This window comes from Stenella coeruleoalba (assembly GCF_951394435.1).
Source record: "Stenella coeruleoalba genome assembly, chromosome: 1".
Classification (NCBI taxonomy): domain Eukaryota; kingdom Metazoa; phylum Chordata; class Mammalia; order Artiodactyla; family Delphinidae; genus Stenella; species Stenella coeruleoalba.
In genome coordinates this window covers 22,123,681-22,147,854 of record NC_137169.1, presented here as the reverse complement: position 1 = coordinate 22,147,854, position 24,174 = coordinate 22,123,681, and the positions used below count along the sequence as shown (strand labels likewise).

The window sequence follows — 24,174 nt, the reverse complement described above, 5'->3', positions numbered from 1 at the left end:
TCATTGCCAAGTAATATAAACAGATTGAAAAACAGCCCATCATCCTATTTGTGGAAAAGAAAAAGCATACACATATAAAAATGTGTGGAAGGAAATACATTCAATATTGATAATGGTAACCTCTGGAAAATGGGATTATGGACAACTTCTACTTCTTTCTTTGTAGTTTACCTATATTATCGAAGCTACAAGAAACATTACATGTATTTTTAAAATTTTATTATAAAAAATTAAAACATTGAAGAACATTAAGTGAAGTATCCCTCACAACTCCTCCCAACCCCAACATAACCACTAGTAACTTTGGTTATACATAAGTGCCATAATCAGACCACACACACACAAAGCTGTTCTCATTAAATAAAAGCACACCAAACCATCTGCGCCCTTTGATCCAAAATGCCACCACTCCTGGGAGGAACTTGGCTTTCCTCTAAGCAGTCCAACAAGAGACAAACACTGTATACACACTCACACAAACAGACGGTGTTACAAAAGGGGGAAAGGAAATCACCTATGGGTGACAAGAAGGGCTGTTGCACCTAGCACGATCCCGGGCAGCTGAAAGCCTCAGCCCTGAGCCCTTCACTCCTTAAACTAACTGCTGCTGCCTTGTCTCCTCAAGACCTCTGAGAACTGACTTTCTCCGCGGCTATCTCAATTCCAATCCAGCCCAAATTGTGTCGAAAGCCTTTTCTCCCCCACATAAGCAGCTTTGGAAATAAATCTTTATTGAGCCCTGGTCTTTAAGGTTGTGAAAGACAGTTCAGTTGTCTAAGCCTCAGGCTCCCAAACTCTAATGAGGGCAATTCGCAGCTACCCAGATGCAAAAGTGGTAGAGCAAGTGGTGGTTAAGAGGAGCCAGAATATGTGCTCAGCTGCTTTCTGGCTGTTTGACCTTGGACAAAGTTATTTAATCTCTTCATGATTCAGTTTCCTCCTCAGTAAAACGGGGATAATAATAGTACTCACACCCTGTTGTGATGTCTATGACTAATTGAGCTAATACTGTAAAAGTAATAACATAGTAAGTGCTCAATAAATCAATGCTGGTGTTATAACACCTAGGGTCTGTCCCAGGTGCTGCTCAGGCACAGCTCTAATCTAATCTAACCCACCTCTCCTCCATTCTACGGAAAAGGGATGCAGACTCTACCCAAGGCTACAAATGGAAAGAGAACTCCAAGAGACCTTCTCAGGCTCCTCTGTGGGCCTAAACAGCACCCCATTCTTCCTCCCTCCCTCCCTTCCTTTCTTCCACTAGGTCCTAGAGCCTCAGCCTCTCCAGCTCCGCATTCCATGGTATATGAACACAAAGGGAGTGGCCTGGAATTTCCAGGCCATTTCTGCTGACTATCCTGGGGGAAGAGAACAAAGTACCGAAGATGGCGAAATAGCCAAAGGCCTACAATCCGTCAAGGCTGTGTAGGTTGAGCCTCTGCAGGTTGAGCTTCTACAGGTTGTGACTGGCCCAGTTTTGACTCTGTTGAGGCAGTTCTGTGTTTCACCCAACTTCTATTCTCCCGGGGTTGAACTCCTCCCCTCCAAGTAGCCTCTTTGAAACCCCTTTTCCCACATTAGAAATGCACATTCCTTAGGATAAAGGGAATTGGATTCATCTGCCAGAGCTGTGGTTTGTTCAACCCTGCTTCTGTGACCATGGTTGACCTCTATGGAAGCTTTTTTTTTTAAAAAATTTATTTATTTTATTTATTTACTTTTGTCTGCGTTGGGTCTTCGTTGCTGCGCGCGGGCTTTCTCTAGTTGCGGCGAGCGGGGGCTACTCTTTGTTGCGGTGCGCGGGCTTCTCATTGCAGTGGCTTCTCTTGTTGCAGAGCATGGGCTCTAGGCGCACGGGCTTCAGTAGTTGTGGTACGCGGGCTTAGTTGCTCCGCGGCATGTGGGATCTTCCCAGACCAGGGTTCGAACCTGTGTCCCCTGCATTGGCAGGCAGATTCTCAACCACTGCGCCACCAGGGAAGTCCCTCTCTAGCAGCTTTAACCTCTCTGAGCTGTACCCTCATCTGTAAAAAGGGAGGCAATGACCACTTCCAGGGCTGTTATCAAGACTAAATGAAGCACTTCCCTGCTGGTGCAGTGATTAAGAATCCGCCTGCCAATGCAAGGGACACGGCTTCGATCCCTGGTCCGGGAAGATCCCACATGCCGCGGAGCAACTAAGCCCGTGCGCCACAACTACTGAGCCTGTGCTCTAAAGCCTGCAAGCCGCAGCTACTGAGCCCACGTGCCACAACTACTGAAGCCCGTGTGCTCAGAGCCCGTGCTCCGTAACAAGAGAAGCCACCGCAATGAAAAGCCCACACACCACAACAAAGACTAACCCCCGCTTGCCGCAATCAGAGAAAGCCCGCGCCCAGCAACGAAGACCCAGCACAACCAAAAAAAAAAAAAAAGACTGAATGAAATGTTTGTAAAGGACTTTGGAGTGCCAAGCCCACAGTAAGCACTCAATACGTGGCAGCATGTACTCATTCATTCCATGAATGCCTATTACCACTGCCAGGTGTAGCAAGGAAAAAGAAAACTAACCCTCTCCCTGTTCTCATGGAGCTCAATTCTAGTGGGAAAGACACACACACACACACACACACACACAGAGTATTATTACAGATGGTGTTGTGTGAAGGATAGGCAAGGCACAACACTGTAAACGTACTTAATGCCACTGAACTATATACAATTAAAAATGGTTAAAATGGTCAATTTTATGTTATGTGTATTTTACCTCAGTAAAAAAAAAAAAGCGAGAAAAACTGGGACGGGGGAGGAGATATAGGTCAGATAGGTAACATTTGGGCTAAGGCTTGAAATACTAGCAAGAGAAAGCTAGCAGGGGAAGACCCGGACAAAAGCATGTGATGTGCTCAGGAACCTGGGGAGGCCAGCAGGGCTGTAGGTGGACAGCGATGGATCACATGGCACAAGGGGAGCAGGCGACGGATCGTACAAGGCCTAGTAGGGAAAACAGAAGAGTTTTAAGAAAAATGTCTTAACGATTGTTCTGGCTACTGTAGAGAAAATGCAGTGGTTTGGAAGAGGAGGAGATTGCAGGCATCCAAATGAGAGAAGTCACCGACTTGATTTGGTCTGAGGCAAGAGAGAAAAGTAGACAAAACAGATCAATTTAGGAGACAGGCTTGCTTTGCTGGCGGATTAGATGTGGGGAATGAGGGTGAGGGAGGAAGCCAGAATGACTTTTTCATCCTAAAATACCCAGCCTCCCTGATCCCCCATGAACTTGGCCAAACACAAGGACCCCCAGGCTTTGGCTTAAGTGAGTAAGTAGATGGTCGACTTCCAGTTACTGAGAACACTGTGGGACAAACAGGAGAGGAGAGACTGAGAGGTCCACCTCACCAGGCGTTTTTGTTAAGTGTGAAGTGCGTGGGAGCAGACCAAGAAGGGATGTTAGGTAGGCAGAGCTGGATGGGTTAAGGAGTGTGGGACGTAACAGGTATCCACTGTTTCTTGTACCCCTGGCCAGGTTGCCAGCCAGTTCACTGTGTCCAGGGCCCTGTCCCGCCAAGGGCATATTTCCCGTCAGTTCATCAGAATGACCTGTACCAGTTAGCTGTGCTGGGGAGGGAGACTGTGTAGTAGCATGGAAAAGTACTTACAGCCAGAAGTGAGAAAAAAGGGAACAGAATAATATCAGCACATTGCTGCTGATGTTGGGTTGACCTGTGGGCAAGGCCTGGGGTGGAGAAAAATAAAGGCTATATGAGGTATTTGGTGTCATGGGTCATTAACCAAAAAAAAAAAAAAGTGTTAGTGTGGGTTGGAACAGACCCAGGCAATATCTCCTTAGCCACCTGTGTTTTGGGCTAATATTCTGGGGCATCTCACTGCAAGCTAACCACACTGATCCCACTTTACAGACGAGGAAACCGAGGCTCAAAAAGGTAAAGTGTCTTACCCAAGACTGGACGAGGAAATCAAGATCTGTACCAAGTACCTAGTCACTCAGACCCCAGGGCTGGTGCCCCTACCTACTTCCTCCCCACACTCCCCAGTCCCTCAGCCTGTCTGAGAACTCTCCTTCATACTCTCTCTCCCAGAAAAGACAGAAGCTTGTCTCTCATCTCCCTACTGCCCACCCCCATCGCCATCCCGCTCTACAAGCCATTCATGATCTTTTTAAACCTCAAACCTGAAACAAGCTGCTTCCTTGCTCAGACTCCTCAGTGGCGCCCTCTGCCCACATTTCTTAACCTGGTACTAAAGACCCCCAGGGTCTAATACTAACACTTTTGGCCTCCTACCTTATCTGTCACATCGTCCCTTCTCTTCTCACACAATCTTAGACTGCCTACTATTCTCTCCATACCACGTGCATCTCTGTACCATCCCATCCCTATCCGACTAGAAGAAGTTCTGCTCAAAGTCACCTCCATTGGTAAGCCACCTCTGATCCCTCTCTCAATCCTAAAGGAATCATTCTCACAGAGAAATTAGGGCAGACTTTTAGATCACGATTATTTAAATTTACCTGTCTATCCACCATATCAATCTGCTCCTTAAAATGAGTCTCTCTGGGACACTGGTCTCGCCTACTTTCCACATGCCAACAACCTTTAACTTCTCACAACAAGCTGAAGAAGGCACTGTCACTCCTATTTCACAGTTGAGGGAACTGAGGCTCAGAGAAGTCAATTTACTTGCTTAAGTTCATACCATCAGAAAGGAGAGCCAGGAATAGGATCCAGGTATACCTGATAATTAAAAACAAAAACAAAACAAGAATGGTTGGCTAAAGGCAGGCCGTGATCCAGGCAGGGGTCAAGGCAGCCTGGACAGGCCTCCCCAGGATCCTCTATGAGCTTGGCCAAAGGCAAGGAGCAGAGGGCAGCAGCCTGCTGAGGGGGACAGGATAGCGAGAGCAGAGAGGAGCTCGGAGGCAGCTAGGGCCTGGGAGGGTGGGCCACGTGGGTGACAAATCTGCTGAAAGATGTATGGAAGGACGACGGGTACAACTCCATGCTGTGGTGAAGAGAGCACTGGCTTTCAAGTCCAACACACCTGAGTTCCCTTTGAGCCTGACAGTCTTCATCTCTCAAACAGAGGACTCCAGGCACTGCAGGGTGCTGCTGTGAGCAATCGCCGAGGCAGGGTGGAAGATGAGAGGGCACCTTCTAAAAGGTGGAGCCCTGTACCCATGACCCACCTGCATATCCTCTACCGTACACATCAGTCCTTTGACAGACTCCCTCTCTAACCGCTCTGGGTGTATTTTCTTAGCCAGACACTGAGTACCTGGGCTAAGAATAAGTAGTAGTCTTTTGTCCCTACCCTGCACTCCCCAACAGACAAACACAGCTTCCATCTTCAAGGAGTTTACAGTCTGGGAGAAGAGTGAGATACAATCCAGTAAGTCAGATACAGAGACAACTTCCACCAATAGGCACCTAAGGTGTGCCAGCCTCTCCTAGAACATTCACACCTGCCCTTGGAGGTGTGATCATCCTGGCTTTACAGATAAGAAAGTAGAGGCTCAGAGGAAGGTGCCCCAGGCCACATAGAGGTGGGATGACAGCCCAGGTCTCCCAACCACTCACCACTAGGACGAGAGCATCCCCCCTCCCCACTTCTCTCTGGGCCTCAGTTTCCTCATTTGGTGAATGAAGGCACAGCAGACTAGACAGTCTACCAGGGCCGTGGTGTTCCTGCAGTGACCTGCTGTGACCTCATCTCTGCAAAGGGAGACAGAGCCCTCTCTGACCACAGCAGCTGTCCTCACCCACCCCGACATCAGGAGACAGACACTTGCCCACCAGACGCAATGGCTAAAGAATCTCTTTGTGAGAAAAGTCCCCAGGAGGGATGGAAAAAGATATTCCATGCAAATGGAAAGCAAATAAATCTGGAGCAGCAATACTCATATCAGATAAAATAGACTTTAAAATAAAGAATGTTACAAGAGACAAGGAAGGACACTACATAATGATCAAGGAATCAATCCCAGAAGAAGATATAACAATTATAAATATATATGCACCCGACAGAGGAGCACCTCAATACATAAGGCAACTGCTAACATCTATAAAAAAGGAAATCGACAGTAACACAATAATAGTTGGGGACTTTAACACCTCACACCAATGGACAGATCATCCAAACACAAAATTAATAAGGAAACACAAGCTTTAAATGACACAATAGATGAGATAGATTTAATTGATATTTATAGGACATTCCATCCAAAAACAGCAGATTACACTTTCTTCTCAAGTGCACATGGAACATTCTTCAGGATAGATCCCACCTTGCATCACAAATCAAGCCTCGGTAAATTTAAGAAAACTGAAATCATATCAAGCATCTTTTCGGACCACAATGCTATGAGATTAGAAATTAATTACAGGGAAAAAAACACAAACACATGGAGGCTAAACAATACGTTACTAAATAACCAAAAGATCACTGAAGAAATCAAAGAGGAAATCAAAAAATATCTAGAGACAAATTACAACGAAAACACGATGATCCAAAACCAATGGGATGCAGCAAAAGCAGTTCTAAGAGGGAAGTTTATAGCAATACAAGCCTACCTCAAGAAACAAGAAAAATCTCAAATGAACAATCTAACCTTACAGCTAAAGGAACTAGAGAAGGAAGAATAAACAAAACCCAAAGTTAGTAGAAGGAAAGAAATCATAAAGATCAGAGCAGAGGGCTTCCCTGGTGGCGTAGTGGTTGAGAGTCCGCCTGCCGATGCAGGGGACACGGGTTCATGCCCCGGTCTGGGAAGATCCCACATGCCGTGGAGTGGCTAGGCCCGTGAGCCATGGCCACTGAGCCTGCGCGTCTGGAGCCTGTGCTCCGCAACGGGAGATGCCACAACAGTGAGAGGCCCGCGTACCGCAAAAAAAAAAAAAAAAAAAAAAAAAAAAAAAAAAAGATCAGAGCAGAAATAAATGAAATAGAAACGAAGAAAACAACAGCAAAATGAATAAAACTAAAGGCTGGTTCGTTGAGAAGATAAACAAAATTGATAAACCTTTAGCCAGATTCATCAAGAAAAACAGGGAGAGGACTCAAGTCAATAAAATTAGAAATGAAAAAGGAGAAGTTACAACAGACACCGCAGAAATACAAAGCATCCTAAGAGACTACTACAAGCAACTCTATGCCAATAGAATGGACAACCTGGAAGAAATGGACAAATTCTTAGAAAGGTATAACTTTCCAAGACTGAACCAGGAAGAAACAGAAAATATGAACAGACCAATCACAAGTAATGAAATTGAAACTGTGATTAAAAATCTTCCAACAAACAACAGTCCAGGACCAGATGGCTTCACAGCTGAATTCTATCAAACATTTAGAGAAGAGCTAACACTCATCCTTCTCAAACTCTTCCAAAAAATTGCAGAGGAAGGAACACTCCCAAACTCATTCTATGAGGCCGCCATCACTCTGATACCAAAACCAGACAAAGATACTACAAAAAAAGAAAATTACAGACCAATATCACTGATGAGTATAGACGCAAAAATCCTCAGCAAAATACTAGCAAACAGAATCCAACAACACATTAAAAGGATCATACACCATGATCAAGTGGGATTTATCCCAGGGATGCAAGGATTCTTCAATATACACAAATCAATCAATGTGATACACCATATTAACAAATTGAACAAGAAAAACCATATAATCATCTCAGTAGATGCAAAAAAACCGTCTGACAAAATTCAACTCCCATTTATGATAACAACTCTCCAGAAAGTGGGCATAGGGGAAACCTACCTCAACATAATAAAGGCCATATACGACAAACCCACAGCAAACATCATTCTCAATGGTGAAAAACTGAAAGCATTTCCTCTAAGATCAGGAACAAGACAAGGATGTCCACTCTCACCACTATTATTCAGCATAGTTTTGGAAGTCCCAGCCACGGCAATCAGAGAAGAAAAAGAAATAAAAGGAATACAAATTGGAAAAGAAGAAGTCAAACTGTCACTGTTTGCAGATGACATGATATTATACATAGAGAATCCTAAAGATGCCACCAGAAAACTACTAATCAATGAATTTGTAAAGTTGCAGGATACAAAATTAATGCACAGAAATCTCTTGCATTCCTATATACTCACAACAAAAGATCAAAAAGAGAAATTAAGGAAACAATCCCATTCACCATTGCAACAAAAAGCATAAAATACCTAGGAATAAACCTACCTAAGGAGGTGAAAGACCTGTACTCAGAAAACTATAAGACACTGATGAAAGAAATCAAAGATGACACAAACAGATGGAAAGATATACCATGTTCTTGGATTGGAAGAATCAATATTGTGAAAATGACTATACTACCCAGAGCAATCTACAGATTCAATGCAATCCCTATCAAATTACCAGTGGCATTTTTTACAGAACTAGAACAAAAAATCTTAAAATTTGTATGGAGACACAAAGATCCCAAATAGCCCAAGCAGTCTTGAGGGAAAAAAACGGAGCTGGAGGAATCAGACTCCCTGACTTCAGACTATACTACAAAGCTACAGTAATCAAGACAATATGGTACTGGCACAAAAACAGAAATATAGATCAACGGAACAGGATAGAAAGCCCAGAGATTAACCCACACACCTATGATCAACTAATCTATGACAAAGGAGGCAAGGATATACAATGGAGAAAAGACAATCTCTTCAATAAGTGGTGCTGGGAAAACTGCACAGCTACATGTAAAAGAATGAAACTAGAACACTCCCTAACACCATACACAAAAATAAGCTCAAAATGGATTAGAGGGCTTCCCTGGTGGCGCAGTGGTTGAGAGTCCACCTGCCGAGGCAGGGGACACGGGTTCATGCCCCGGTCCGGGAAGATCCCACACGCTGCGGAGCGGCTGCACTCGTGAGCCATGGCCGCTGAGCCTGTGCGTCCGGAGCCTGTGCTCCGCAACGGGAGAGGCCACAACAGTGAGAGGCCCGGGTATCGCAAAAAAAAAAAAAAAAAAAAAAAAAAAAAATGGACTAGAGACCTAAACATAAGACTGGACATTATAAAACTCTTAGAGGAAAACATAGGAAGAACACTCTTTGACATAAATCACAGCAAGATCTTTTTTGATCCACCTCCTAGAGTTATGGAAATAAAACCAAAAATAAACAAATGGGACCTAATGAAATTTAAAAGCTTTTGCAAAGCAAACTACAAACAAGACGAAAAGACAACCCTCAGAATGGGAGAAAATATTTGCAAACGAATCAATGGACAAAGGATTAATCTCCAAAATATATAAACAGCTCATGCAGCTCAATGTTAAAAAAACAAACAGCCGAATCAGAAAATGGGCAGAAGACCTAAATAGACATTTCTCCAAAGAAGACATACAGATGGCCAAGAAGCACATGAAAAGCTGCTCAACATCACTAATCATTAGAGAAATGCAAATCAAAACTACAATGAGGTATCACCTCACACCAGTTAGAATGGGCATCATCAGAAAATCTACAAACAACAAATGCTGGAGACGGTGTGGAGAAAAGGGAACCCTCTTGCACTGTTGGTGGGAATGTAAATTGATACCGCCACTATGGAGAAAGGTATGGAGGTTCCTTAAAAAACTAAACATAGAATTACCATATGACCCAGCAATCCCACTACTGGGCATATACCCTGAGAAAACCATAATTCAAAAAGACACATGCACCCCAATGTTCACTGCAGCACTATTTACAATAGCCAGGTCATGGAAGCAACCTAAATTCCCATCGACAGATGAATGGATAAAGATGTGGTACATATACGCTATGGAATATTACTCAGCCATAAAAAGGAAGGAAATTGGGTCATTTGCAGACACGTGGATGGATCTAGAGACTGTCATACAGAATGCAGTAAGTCACAAAGAGAAAAACAAGTATCAGATATTAACGCATATATGTGGAACCTAGAAAAATGGTACAGATGAACCGGTTTGCAGGGCAGATATAGAGACACAGATGTAGAGAACAAACTATGGACACCAAGGGGGGAAAGTGGTGGGGGGAGTGGTGGTGGGGGGATGAATTGGGAGGTTGGGATTGACATGTATACACTAATATGTATAAAATACAGAATAAGACCCTGCTGTATAACAAAATAAATAAAATAAAATTCAAAAAAAAAAAAAGAAAGTCCCCAGGAGGGAAGGGAGGAGAGAGGCTCATCTGTCAACAAACATTTGCTGAGCTCCTGCCTCATGTCAGGCACAGAGCTGGTAGACTTCACCCAGGAACTCCTTACTGGAGGATCCCCCTTACATAGGGAGCTGAGCCTCGGCTTAAGTGCGTTCATTTTTCCCAGGGGAAAGGGGCCACATCTTCCACCAAATGTTACAACCACAGCTTTATGGAAATAATAGGGTATTAGTAATCCTCACCACAAGCCTCTTATCTTCACCTTACAGGTAAGGGAAACAAGGCCCATGGGGATTGGGTGGGTGGCCCAAGGGTACCCAACTAGGAAGTTGCCAAGCTGAACACTATTCCTGCTCTTGGGATGTTTTCGCCAACAGGAGCATGTAGAACTCCTAGTTCATCTTTCCAGACTCCATTCTGATGCCCTTTTTGGGTGAAACCATCGCTGCCTTCTCCACCCCACCCAGTGCTCCTTGGTCTTGCACTCCAGACCTTTTGAGACCCAGCCCCTGCAGGAATATCTTGCTCTTCCCCTCCTTGTACCCTGTGCTCCAACCAAACACCGTGGTACCCCTGATGATAACACTCAACTACACCTTCATGCTTTTGCATGTGCTGTGTTCCCTGCCAGGATCACCCTAACCCCGCCCATCCTCAGTCTGCCTGGATAACTCCATTGTTCCTTCAAAACCCGGGCCAAGAGTAACCTCGGCTGGAAAGCCATACCTAACCCTCCTGCGCAGCCTTGGGTGAACCTCCGAGTTCCCCTCCACACTCCGTACACTCAGCTTCTGCTGGGGCACCCAAGTCACACTTGGTTGGCGCACCTCTGTTAATATCCGCCAGCAGCGCCCCGGATCCACGGGCACACTTCAGGGATCGCCCTGGATCGTAAGTGTGGCCCCACATGGGCCTCCCCAGGGAGACCGCGAGCTCCGCCAAGGCCACACGGGGCCCTCTCACCATGTTCCCCAGCCTTGCACACGCGGCACGGAGTGGACAGCCAGTCAATAATCTGTTGACAGATGAGTTGGTGCGGAGTTCCCGGCACACCTCTCCAACCGGTCAACAGTCATCGTGACGGTGCCTGTTGACGCTGAGATTTCGCTCTCCGCGTAGACCCTCAGCAGCCTACCCTCCTAAAAGCAGACCCTCGCCGGACAGGGTTCCGCCCCACTCTGCAAACCGCATTCTCCAAACCAGTGCTAGACTTAATCACTTTCCCGCTCCGGAAACGCGGCCCCGCCGGAGCTGCCGCCTCGGCCCGGGAGGCGCGCTGGTCGGCGCACCGCTGGCGGGAGGTCACCGCGGCCGCGCGCAACCTGGCCGGCCGCGCTAGGGCCGTTTGAATCTCCCGCCCCCGCGGGCGGCGCGGGCCAGGCGTGCGAGGCGCGGCTGCAGAGGGGCCGCGCGGCCCTCGCTCGGGCGAGGCGGGGCCCGGCAGGCTCCGGGGGGCCCCGCGGGGCCGGAGACTCGCGCGCCCGCACCTCTCAGCCACTCGGCTTCACGTGGCGCCGGCGCCGCGCGACACGGGCGCGCGCAAGCAACGGGGCCGACCCGCCGCCGACCGCCGGTGCCCGCGCGCCGCCCTCCGCCCCGACCCTCCGCGCGTGACGGGCGCGACCTACCTCGCTGCAGGTCGGCCACAAGGAACTCCTCCGCTCCCCGGCCCGGCCGCGAACTGCCCCAGAGCATGCGCTCTACAGGCCTCCGGCCCCGACCCCGGGCCAGAAAAGAAAACAAAGAGCCCGGCGGCCCCTGGCGGCCGCCCCGGGAAGTGCGAGTGGCGCGCTCTGGCTAAGGCGCTCCTAACCAGGCTCTCTCCGCCCTGGCAAGGGTACAGTGGGTGTGTATTTTGAAGACCCCAAATTGGGACAAGAGGACTGACAACCAGAAATACTACTTAAAATCAAGGTTTGTTTGGGAGAATCTAGTGTGGAAGGGACTGTACGGACAAAAGAGATTCGGATCCTCCCTGCTCTCAAGAGGCTCTCCATCAGAGAAAGATGAGAAATAGGACTATCAGCAACTACTCAGGGTGTGACAACGGTACGCACAAGGTTATCTGGCTCAGCCGGGGCTTAACAAAGGCTTTCCAGGTTAAGCCTAAAACGGCCGGGCATCCTAGGAGAAGCATCCCGTGCACTGACAGGGAGCGATGGGAGCCTGTGGTGGTTGTGGGAAACTGCCAAGGTCTGACTGGGGCAGAGGGTGCCATGCGGAGGAACTGGAGAGGGAGAGACAGACCATGGATTCAGGGTATTGTCTAAGGAGGCAGCCTCTTCCCTGGGGAAATGGGGAACTATGGAACGGATTTAAGCACGTGAGTGACAGAAGCAGAGTTTTGTTTTAGAACAAAATGGAGAATGCAGAGAATGGACTTGGGGGAAGGGGAAACCAAGGGTGGGGGAGGGAGGCCAGACAAAAAAGATGAGGGTGTGAACTGAGGTTGGGAGCTAGTGATGGAAAACAGGCGCCAAGCCGACTACCCTGTCTTGTTAACACACTCCACTCCTTCTTCAGGACAGGATACAAACAGTTCTTCAGGATTTCAAGTTCCCTGTGGTGACCTTTCAGGGCTTTTGATTGTGTCTGGGGGTTTCCCAGGTCAAAGGCGTGGCCTCTGCAGAAGGATATTTTCTCCATTTCATGTTGATTCTGACTCTGAAGGTCATTCTATCATACCTGAACTCTAGATAGACACTTTTTTTTTTTTTTTTTTTTTTGCGGTACTCTCACTGTTGTGGCCTCTCCCGTTGCAGAGCACAGGCTCCGGCCGCTCCGCGGCATGTGGGATCTCCCCGGACCGCGGCACGAACCCGTGTCCCCTGCATCGGCAGGTGGACTCTCAACCACTGCGCCACCAGGGAAGCCCTAGATAGACACTTTTGATGAGTGTTTACCAACTGAGTTTCTTCTACACAGAGCCCACCCCAAAGCACTCCCCATCTTTAAGGTTTCTCACCTCCTCAAGTTTACTTCTGCCTCCATCAGGGACTCCTCTTTTGGATGTTACACTGTGAAATTCCTCCAAGTTTTAACCCTGGGATCTCTGATCTGTCTCTGCTGTCTTCCTCCAAGATCTTACTCATTCACATGGCTTGATGTAATTATAAAAATAACTATCATCACGTATTTTGTAAAACCTCTTACTTCAACTACAGAAACACATCCGTCCATTACTTCATTGGTTCCTCACAAAACCCTTGACAGTTGGAAAATGAAAAAAAATGAGGTTCAAAGAGGTTAAGCAAGTTTTCTCTGGGGTCATCATACAAGTGGTAGAAGGAGATCAGAAATCTTCTTTAGGGCCGAGCCATCGCCTTTTAACTGAGAGGGCAGCCCACCTGGTCTGGTTCTGACCTCTACCCTAAGTTTTAGTCCTACGGCTCTACCCAGAAGACTCAATATTCCAAATAAAACTCATTTTCCTTGGATCTAGACCCCCCCCCCCCACCACCCCCTTCATCCTTCAAGCCAAGGTTAAGGTTCTCCGAGAAGTACAGATTCAAACTTTCACATCTTTTCTGATTCTTCCCTCTCCTCTCCATCTTTTATTTCTGCCCCTCTGGTCTAAAGCACCACCCACCTGGCCTCTGCTCCCACCCCTCATCCTTTCCCCCTTCATTTCATTCCACCAAGATCCCAAGGTTAATCTCCCTAAATCATGGCTGTGAGACTTTGCCCTGCTTAAAAATCTTTAAAGACTCAGATATTTCTTCAGTGCTGTGCTAGGAGCACCAGGTGGCAAATGCCCCAAGCTGTTGGTTTCCTATTTCCCCTTTGGCGTCTGCACTGAACTCTGAGCATGCCCATGCTCATTCCTCCTTTCTTACCTTTCTCACCTCTCTTACCAGGTGCCTTCTCTCCTGCCTAGCTGAATTCTTGATATGTATATTTTAAGGATCAATTCAGTTGCCATCTCCATGAAGCCTTCCTAAGCCCTAATTATCTTTTCCTTCTTTGAATGCAAATATTCATTTTTTTCACACTCTATTATTGTATTTTATTTATTGAACACAAACCATAGTAAGGAGAACAATCAATTGAATCCAACCCAGAAATGACACAGATGATAGAACTAGAAGTAAACGATATTAAAAGTTATTATTACTGTGTGGCAGGGCTTTCCTGGTGGTGCAGTGGTTAAGAATCCGCCTGCCAATGCAGGGAACGTGGGTTCGATCCCTGGTCCGGGAAGATCCCACATGCCGCAGAGCAACTAAGCCCATGAGCCACAACTACTGAGCCCACATGCCACAACTACTGAAGCCTGGGAGCCTAGAGCCCGTGCTCCGCAAAAAGAGAAGCCACTGCAATGAGAATCCCGCGCACTGCAACGAAGAGTAGCCCCCGCTGGCCGCAACTAGAGAAAGCCTGTGCACAGCAACGAAGACCCAACGCAGCCAAAAATAAATAAATAAATAAAAGAACTAAAAACATTAAAAAAAAAAGACTTACATTAAAAAAAAAAAAACTGTATGGCATATGTCCAAAAGCTAAGTGGAGACATGGAAGATATAAAAAGACCCAAAGTGAGTTTCTCTCTCGACAATATCTAAGATTATAAATACACTGGATAGCATTAACAATAGATTAGATACTGGAAAAGCAATGATTAGTGAACTTGATGCACAGCAAAAGAAACTATCCAAAATGAAACATAGAAAAAAAATTTTTAAGTGAAAATAGTATTAGTGAACTATGGAATAACTTTAATAAGTAGCCTACTCTACAGGTAATTGGAGACCCTGAAAATAAGGAGGAACTGGGGACATAAAATACATGAAGAAATAATGGCTAAAAAATGTTCAAACTATAAACCTATAAACTATAAACCTACAGATCTGTGATTAAAAATAAATGTGGTCTTGGGACTCCCCTGGTGGTCCAGTGGCTAAGACTCCACACTTCCAATGTAGGGGGCCCGGGCTCGATCCCCAGATAGGGAAATAGACCCACATGCGTGCCGCAACTAAGAGTTTGCACGCTGCAGCTAAAGATCCCACATGCCACAGCTAAGACCCGATGTAGCCAAATAAATAAACACACCAAAAAAAGCTTTAAAAAAAGTAAAATAAATGTGGTCTGAACGCTCCAAATGAAAGGCAGAGATTGTCATAATAAATAGAAAAAGGAAGATCCAACCACACACTGCCTACAAGATATACACGTTAAACATAAATACAGTTGACCCTTGAACAACTCAGGTTTGAACTATGCAGGTCCACTTATACTCAGATTTTTTTCAATAAATACGTACTATGTACTACAGTCCTACACGATCTAAGGTTGGTTAAATCCATGGTTGCAGAATCACAGATACGGAGGGCCAACTGTGAAGTTATAGGGGATTTTCAGTAGCACTCCCATGTTGTTCAAGATTAAAAGTAAAAAGATAGAAAAAATAGATTAAAAGTAAAAAGACAGAAAAAGACATACTCTGGTAACACTAGTCAAAAGAAAGCTGGAGCAGCTATATTAATAGCAAAGTAGATTTCAGAGCAAAGAGTATTATTGAAATAAAGAAGGTAATTTCACAATGGTAAAGGAGTCAATCAAAATGCACAATCCTCAGTATATGCAACGAATAACAGAGCTTCAAAATACGTGAAGTAGGGCTTCCCTGGTGGCGCAGTGGTTGAGAGTCCGCCTGCCGATGTAGGGGACACGGGTTCGTGCCCTGGTCCGGGAAAATCCCACATGCCGCGGAGCGGCTGGGCCCGTGAGCCATGGCCGCTGAGCCTGTGCTCCGCAACGGGAGAAGCCACAACAGTGAGAGGCCCACGTACCGCAAAAAAAAAAAAAAAAAAAAAAAAAAAAAAAAAAAAAATACGTGAAGTAAAAACTGATAGAACTTCTAGAAGAAACAGACAAATCGACAACTATAGCTGGAGATTTCAATTACCCACTCTCAATATTACTGATAGGACAGGTAGGAAGAAAACCAGCAAGGATCGAATAGACTTGAACAACACTTTCAATCAATTTGAACTGATTGACATTTATGGAACACTTAACCATTCTTCACACTCCACCTTGATTTTTTCGGACAACAGTAACATACTCATGCCTTTTTTTTTTTTTTTTTTTGCGGTACGCGGGCCTCTCACTGCCGTGGCCTCTCCCGTTGCGGAGCACAGGCTCCGGACGCGCAGGCCCAGGGGCCATGGCTCACGGGCCCAGCCGCTCCATGGCATGTGGGATCCTCCCAGACCGGGGCATGAACCCGTGTCCCCAGCATCGGCAGGCGGACTCTCAACCACTGCGCCACCAGGGAAGCCCCATACTCGTGCCTTTTAAGTGCACATGAAACATTTCCCAAGATAGGCTATACTAGGTTATAGAAAAAGTCTTGTTAAATTTAAGATGATTCAATCATACAAACTAAACATATACTTAGGCCACAATGGAATGAAAGTAGAAACAAATAACAGAAAGATCTTTGGAAAACTCCCAAATATTTAAAAACACACTTTTGGGAATTCCCTGGCAGTCCACTGGTTAGGACTCAGCACTTTCACTGCTGTGGCCTGGGTTCAATACCTGGTCGGGGAACTAAGATCCTGCAAGTCGCCTGGCGTGGCCTAAATAAATAAATATAAAAACAATAAAAACACACTTTTACATAGTCCACAGGTCAAAGAAGAAATCAAAAGGTAATTTCAAAGTATTTTGAACTGAATTAAAATGAAAACATAACATAGCAGAACTTCTGGAATATTTTTGTTTGTTTGTTTTGTTTTTTACTTGTGGAATATTGTTAGAGGAGTATTTGGGAGAAACTAATAGCACTAAATGCCTAAACTAGAAATGAAGAAAATGTCTCAAATTAATCAGCTTCTGCCTTAGGGAACTAGGAAAAAAAGAGCAAACTAAACCCCAAATAAACAAAAGAACATAATAAAGATCAAAACAGAAATCAATGAAATAGAACACAGAAGAATAATAAAGTCATCAACCAGCATTTGCTATGTGCCAGGCCCAGTACTAGGTCCTGAGCATACATATATGGTCCCATTCTTTAAGGATAACTCAACTAGTAGGTTAGATGGACATCAACTAAAAAATAAGCACATCAGAATGCTAATAACGTTACCATGATGGAATGCTCAAGGTGCCCACCTTACCTCTGAGAGAAGCCATTATGGGTGCTTAGGGAAGGGGAGGTGAGAATGGTGGCTGAGTTCAGGCTCTAAAGGTACAGACCTTCATCTAAAGATGTGTGACCTTGGGCAAATAATCTAACCTTGATTGTCTTCCTTTTCTATAACATGGATATAAAAAATGTCCCTGCCCTGCATAGGGCTGTTGTAAGGATTAAAGAATGCCTAGCACATAGTAAATCCTCATCAAATGTCAGATACCATCATAAAGACACAGGTTCTGTGACTTCCCTGGCTGTCTAGTGGTTAAGACTCCACTGCAGGGGCCCAGATTTGATTCCTGGTTGGTTGGGGAACTAAGATCCCATCCATCAGAGGGAAAGACATGCATAAAGACAGAAAATGGTGAAAGACAGAAGCAACAGCCAGGAAGGGCTCCCGCTCCCCAAGAAACTGCACTCATGTCTTAGTATTATCCAGAGCCAAGCAGACATAGGCACATAGTAGGTTTATAATTTGTTACAACTGAAACCGAGTTTTTATGGTGTAGTGGGTACTAATTAGCTGAATACAAAGTGTAAATAGCTAATTTTCTCAAGGCATGGTATGATGTGGGTTGAGCACAGGCTCTGCAGTCAATTGCCTTGCTCAGATGCACGTTCTGCCACTTACTGGCTATATAACTCGTGCAAGTTCCTCAACTCCAACTTCAGTCTCCTCTGCAAAATGGGCACAAAGGGTACCTACTTTACAGGGGTACATAGAATATTAGATGAAATAATGTACGTATCTTACCACGCTGCCTTGTTCAAAGGTAACAGTATATCATGATACGGTTTTGGGGTTCAAATCCTGGTTCTATTACTAGTTCGGTGATCTTGGGCAATACTAATCCCTCCATCTTCTCCCCTTTTCTCTCCCGAATAGGTAGGGTTCTGAGTGAGATAAGCCTGGTTTAGTAGATCATTTATCTGTGGTGGCAGACTTTATCAAACAAAACTTTAATGGAACTATATCCCCAGTTGTTTGCTTTTAAGTCAGAGAATTTTCTCACAAGCTCACTGTACTTATAAGACTGTAAGTTTTTTTTTTTTTTTTTTTTGCGGTACGCAGGCCTCTCACTGTTGTGGCCTCTCCCGCTGCGGAGCACAGGCTCCGGACGTGCAGGCTCAGCGGCCATGGGTCACGGGCCCAGCCACTCTGCAGCATGTGGGATCTTCCCAGACCGGGGCACGGAGACGTGTCCCCTGCATCGGCAGGCGGACTCTCAACCACTGTGCCACCAGGGAAGCCCGAGACTGTAAGCTTTTTTACAAATATTAACTCTAAATTCTCACTGCAACTCCAAGAGGTACTTTTATTGTCCCCATTCTATGCATAAGGAAACTGAGGCAGAGAGGTTAAGTAGCTTGCCCAAGGTCACAGGGACAGGTGGTATCAGGATTCAAACCCAGGCAGTCTCACTTTAGCAACTACTGCTATGACTATTGAGGCCTACATGTAGAAAAAAGCCAGAATAACCTGTTCGTAAAAAGTCTACAGGTACGTATGTTGCAACCTGAAGTTCGGCAAAGGGTGTGACCTAGAATACTTGCTGACAGCTTTGCTTCAGCTACACTTGGGACACCAGAAATGGATGTATGCCCCACCTAGCACCCAGTCCTACCCTGAGAATTTACACCAAAAACATTGTTCAGACTTTACTGTGCATCTACCATCCAAAGACTGTTTATGTGGGAATGCCAAGATGTGCGCTGGACACAGGGCTAACCCTGGGGATACAGGACCAGTCCACTTCCTAGTTGTAGATTTGGGCAATTATTTAGCCTTTCTCCTCCTGGGTTTTCCTATCAAAGCGGACAGATTAATACCCACTTCAGGGCTGTGATTAACACATGCCAAGTGCTTAGAAGAGCCCGGCACAGGTAAGCACTAAGTGTTGCTACTTGCTCAGGTAAAGCAACCGAGGTTCTCCAATAATCATAGCCACAAACTAGCTCCTATTCTTTACCCTCTCGTCCCTGAACGCTGTAAAACCGTACATCTGGATATTCCATGTGTTCGGGCCACAACCCACCAAACCCCCAAATCCCCCCCTTAAACCTGACCCCAATGGATTCTAAATGGGTTATTTTACCTCCCCATCTTGTAAAATTCACTTAATAGCCCCACCCAAGATCTAAGACTCTACCTTCTAGATGGTTCCCCGCTAGTCCCCAACCTTCAGTCTTATGACTTCCCTATAATGCTGGCAGCCTGTACACAGGCTTGACAAAGTCCTACTGTGACTCAAGCATAGCTCTTTGACACAGAAGCAGAGGATTAACTACCCCAACAGCTGCTTTTAACTTTTTAACATCTGCACCAAATCCTGTACCATGGTTAGGTCTCATCAGCATGAAGACCTCTCATTCAACACCCATGTCCTAATGTATAAGTCTCTAAGACCATACCTTAAGTTACCTATTTACAATTGGTTAGGATACATGCATTTTCCCAAGTAGTAGTACACAAATGCCAGGGCCTTTAATTAGTGCAGAATCAATCAGGTATTAACTGCTTGAACAAGCAGCTTCATTTATAGAATACTCATTTAGCAGTCATATTTGCATAGAAAAAACCACATAGGGAATTCCCTGGTGTTTTCACTGAAGGGGGACCAGGTCTGATCCCTGGTTGGGGGACTTAAGATCCTGCAAGCCACATGGTGCGGCCAAAAAAAGGAACCACACAATTATGTATATAGTCACCTTTATTGTAATTCACCCGAGTACATTAGAAACTGACATGGATCTCTTTATTAAGACATGTAGATTCTCATGGGCATCTGCTTTCCACTTTTAAGAAAATCCAGTTTACTTGAGAATGGCCAAGATCTTAGTATCAGTACATCAAGTTTCCACCTCACAGGAAACCTGCAAGGGTCTCTTGGGACTCCCAGGTCACTATACTGTCCACAGACCTGCCCACACAAGTGTCTTCTGGAATTCCTTCTAAATTTCAAAAGGCACCTGGTTAACAGAACACTATTACTCTGCTGGTTTTTAAGGTGCAATTCCAGGGTTAAACATTGTGCTGAAACTTAACATTTTCAAATTGCCCAGGCTGATCTTCCAAAAATAGTGTATTACTCACTTTACTAATCTCCCTGCCAAATAAAGGCCCCCAAAGCATTGTTAACTGCACAAGTCAGGTAAGGCTCCTCTTCTCTCCTGAATGAAAGGACAAAAAAAGAATTAGATTCATACATAACAATCTTATTTCACTTTTAAATTTTGGTATACTAGATGTCTCTCTGCATGGTTTGTCTCCTCAGTCATTGTCCATAGGACTCTGAGAAGCTGTAGGAATATGCAGGCGCAGACTCAAGGCCCAGCTTCATCTCCAACGTTGTGGAAAGGGACTGTACATTATGGGGCAGAGCCCTATGCTCCCATAGGCCACCAGGACAGAGCCCGGGGAGAGTGACCTCCCGGGGTGTCCACATTGGAATGTCTGACTGAACAGTTACTGTAAGTTCCCATACGGACAAGTTTTGTTCTGAGAGCGGACAAAGTACAACAAAGTTAGCCTAGGTACCCAATTAACACGATCGACTATATAGTACTGTACTGTAATAGGTTTATAATACTTTTCACACAAATACATAAAAAACAAACACAAAGAAATAAAGTAAACATTTTAAATCTTACAGTACCTTGAAAAGTACAACAGCTAGCATACAGGGGCTGGCCTCGAGTGAACAGGCCATGAGTTACTGACTGGAGGGAGAGGAGGTGGGAGATGGCAGAGCTGAAGGATCATTAGCAACAGGAGATGGAGGGCAAGCTGCAATTTCACTCATGCCTGACACTGATGGCACAGGTTCTGGTCCCTTGCTGGATTCAACTCTATCTACCCTCCTGAAAAAATGATCCAGTGATATCTGGGTACTAGCTCTTCTTCTCATCAGATGACACAGTAGCACTGCACTGCATTCTGAATGGTTGCTGCAACTTTCGTGTACCATTCTATGTCCGGGTCCTCTGCCTCAAAAACCAACAGTGCCTCCTCAAATAAAGAAAACCCCCTTACCACTTCCTGCATCATGAATCTCTTTCATTCTTCAGCAGTACCACCTATGTCACTGCTGCTTTTATGCTTGTTTCCAGACATCCTGGGCTTAAAATACAGATACTGTCCTACTGTACTCCATACAGTACTGTAAAGTATACTAAAACACAACCACTTGTAGAGGACGCACGTGTGTGACAATGTACACCAGACACCTGAATTAACTTACGTGATTGGACATGTTCGCATCTTAAGGTTTATATGTAAAGGACTTACTGTACCCCTGTTTTCAAGACATTTCATTTCCCCTCAATCCCATACTACATGTACACCTGAGGGAAGTTCAAGTCCACCAGGATTAGCAACTGTTTCTAATAACTTCAAAAAGTTATGCTTTATCTATCATAGTTACTGTCATTGTAGACATATGCTGGCGCAACTTAACCCCCCACATCACAGAAAGGAACTGTACAAGAGACCAAACCCTTAGTTCCCCTGGAAAGATCAAGAGGGTACACACATTACATGGCTCACGTGACAGCTTTGCTGTCTTTGGATAAGTCATTCAAAATTGTTCCATTTGCAAAACAGAAATCTCTCCTCTATCGTGAGTATTAAAGATGTGAAGATAAACTTTAAAAAGCCATCTTCCTGGAATATGAGCATACATCTAAGAAACTGTCAACATGCCTACAAAAAAAAGTAGCAAAATATCTAGATGCATTGAACGGCAGCATCTTCATGAAATGGAACTGAGCTCAAAATGATCAAATGTCTTATGCAAAATGTTGGCAGGCAAACACTGATAAGCCAAAAGGAATTCGTAGATTTACTTACCCCGAATCAAATTATTTGGAATCCCAAACAAATGCTGCAAAACAAAGCAGGTAAGAGCTTTAATCCAGCAGTACACCGAAACTGATTAAAACCAATTTTTCATTCACTTCGGATCAACCTAGATTCAGATATGCTGCTCTAGAGAGCTGTTTCCTGCATGGTTTGTCTCCTCAGTCATTGTCCACAGGACTCTGAGAAGCTGTAGGAATATGCAGGCGCAGACTCAAGGCCCAGCTTCATCTCCAACGTTGTGGAAAGGGACTGTACATCATGGGGCAGAGCCCTATGCTCCCATACGCCACCAGGACAGAGCCCGGGGAGAGTGACCTCCCGGGGTATCCACGTTGGTCACCATACTTTAGAAATTAACTTCACCAAGTTGACAGCTACTTCGCAGGAGTATCTATAAGGGAGTAGATCCCAATCACCCCAGAGTGTCAACAAGAGTTGGGCGCAAGACTAACGAGCAGACGCATCAATAATCTGCATTTTCAACCAGGTACTCCAAAGACATCTAGGAACCCCAACACGCGATTAGCTTGCTGCCGAAGAACAGCAAATAACAGCCGTTATGACGCCAGTAAAGGCTCCTACCTTTAACCTGATCGCCTGAAATAAAAAAATTGCCCCAAAAGAAAAAATAAATGGCACCAGAGTTAAGAATAACCCGAATCGGGAACAAAATGGCCTGCATTCAACTCCACTGAAGACGCTAACGCGCCTCCTAGGAAGCAGCATAATGGCGCAACAGGAAATGAGGGCGGGCGCTGCGCACTTAGCTTGTGGGCGCGGAGGGTCGCGCCCTGCAGGCCCGGGAATTCCCGCGCTAGCGACCCTTGGTTACGGCCAAGACCCGCGGCCGGCGAGGCCTCCCCCGCCCACACCCGACCCGGCCCTATTTTTGCGAGTAAGGGTAGTCAGCATGGACGCCGAAGATTCGGAATCATTCTAAATAGTATGATCCCCAAAGAAAAGGCTGAGTGGCAGACCCAGTACCAGACAAAACGCTGAAGAAGCAGGCATCTAATCACACTCACCTATCACTCAACGAGAATGACAACAGCCTTCCCCGAAAAGAACAAACGGTTCCAAGGCGTCGGTATTTATACCTTCTGAAGCCCTCGGAAGTCAAGAAATCTCTACTGCGCCTGCGCCGCGTCATGCGCAGTTAGGGAGTTAGAAATTCGCTAAGGGTGCTGGGACTCCACCGCAGGTTAAGCCCCACCCCTACCTGGCGTAGAGGCATCTCGCGATACTAGAGACTTCGCGCGGGACCTTGAAAGTGCAAGTTACAGAAAGAGAGGTTTTGAAGTATTTAGGCTGATGGGTAAGTGCTGGATCGGGTATTTACGGCTCTACGATCAGTTCACCAATCTGGAGGATAAGCCGTTAAATAAAGTAAAAAAACCTTTGGATTAATAAGTGTTCTGAATAGAAAAGGCATTTAAGCCTTGTCTGAAAAAAAAACAGAAAAAGAAAAAGGCATCTAGAGAAATGCAGTCTCAAAAGGAATTGAATCTACCCTGTTACGTGTGAAATAAACATTTGATAAATGGCGTTGGTAAATAAGTCGGAAGTACTAAACTGTACACTTAAAAATGGTTAAACTGGTAGATTTTATGTTACGTGTATTTTAACACATATAGACACCTAATATAAAGAAGGCAAGCAAAGAATCCTGAAGATAAATGTTACATGTGAAATATTGCAAATGCGATAGAATTCCGAATAAATGTTAGATAAATTGACGTAGAGCCATCACAGCTCTGCTATAACGAGTAGAAACATTTATGGTGTTCTTCCTATAAGATTTTGTGCTGGGTGCTTTAAATACATTATTTACCATCACAGCAATTCTAAGACATTGGTATTATTACCCAGTTAAAAAAATTTTTTTTAAATAGCATGCATTTTCTTTCTTTCTTGCACTTATTTTTGGCTGTGTTGGGTCTTCCTTGCTGCGCGCAGGCTTTCTCTAGTTGTGGCGAGTGGGGGCTACTCTTCATTGCGGTGCACGGGGTTCT

General features: G+C 45.3%; 1 long non-coding RNA gene across 1 annotated transcript; it reads right to left on the bottom strand.

The window, feature by feature from the left end:
- Nucleotides 1-19,980: 19,980 nt before the first annotated feature.
- LOC307192571 lies at nucleotides 19,981-23,289 on the bottom strand. The gene is made up of 3 exons (XR_013830120.1): nucleotides 23,188-23,289; nucleotides 22,151-22,184; nucleotides 19,981-20,472 (listed from the first exon to the last, which is right to left on the bottom strand). It is a non-coding gene; the product is annotated as an uncharacterized lncRNA (long non-coding RNA).
- Nucleotides 23,290-24,174: the final 885 nt, after the last annotated feature.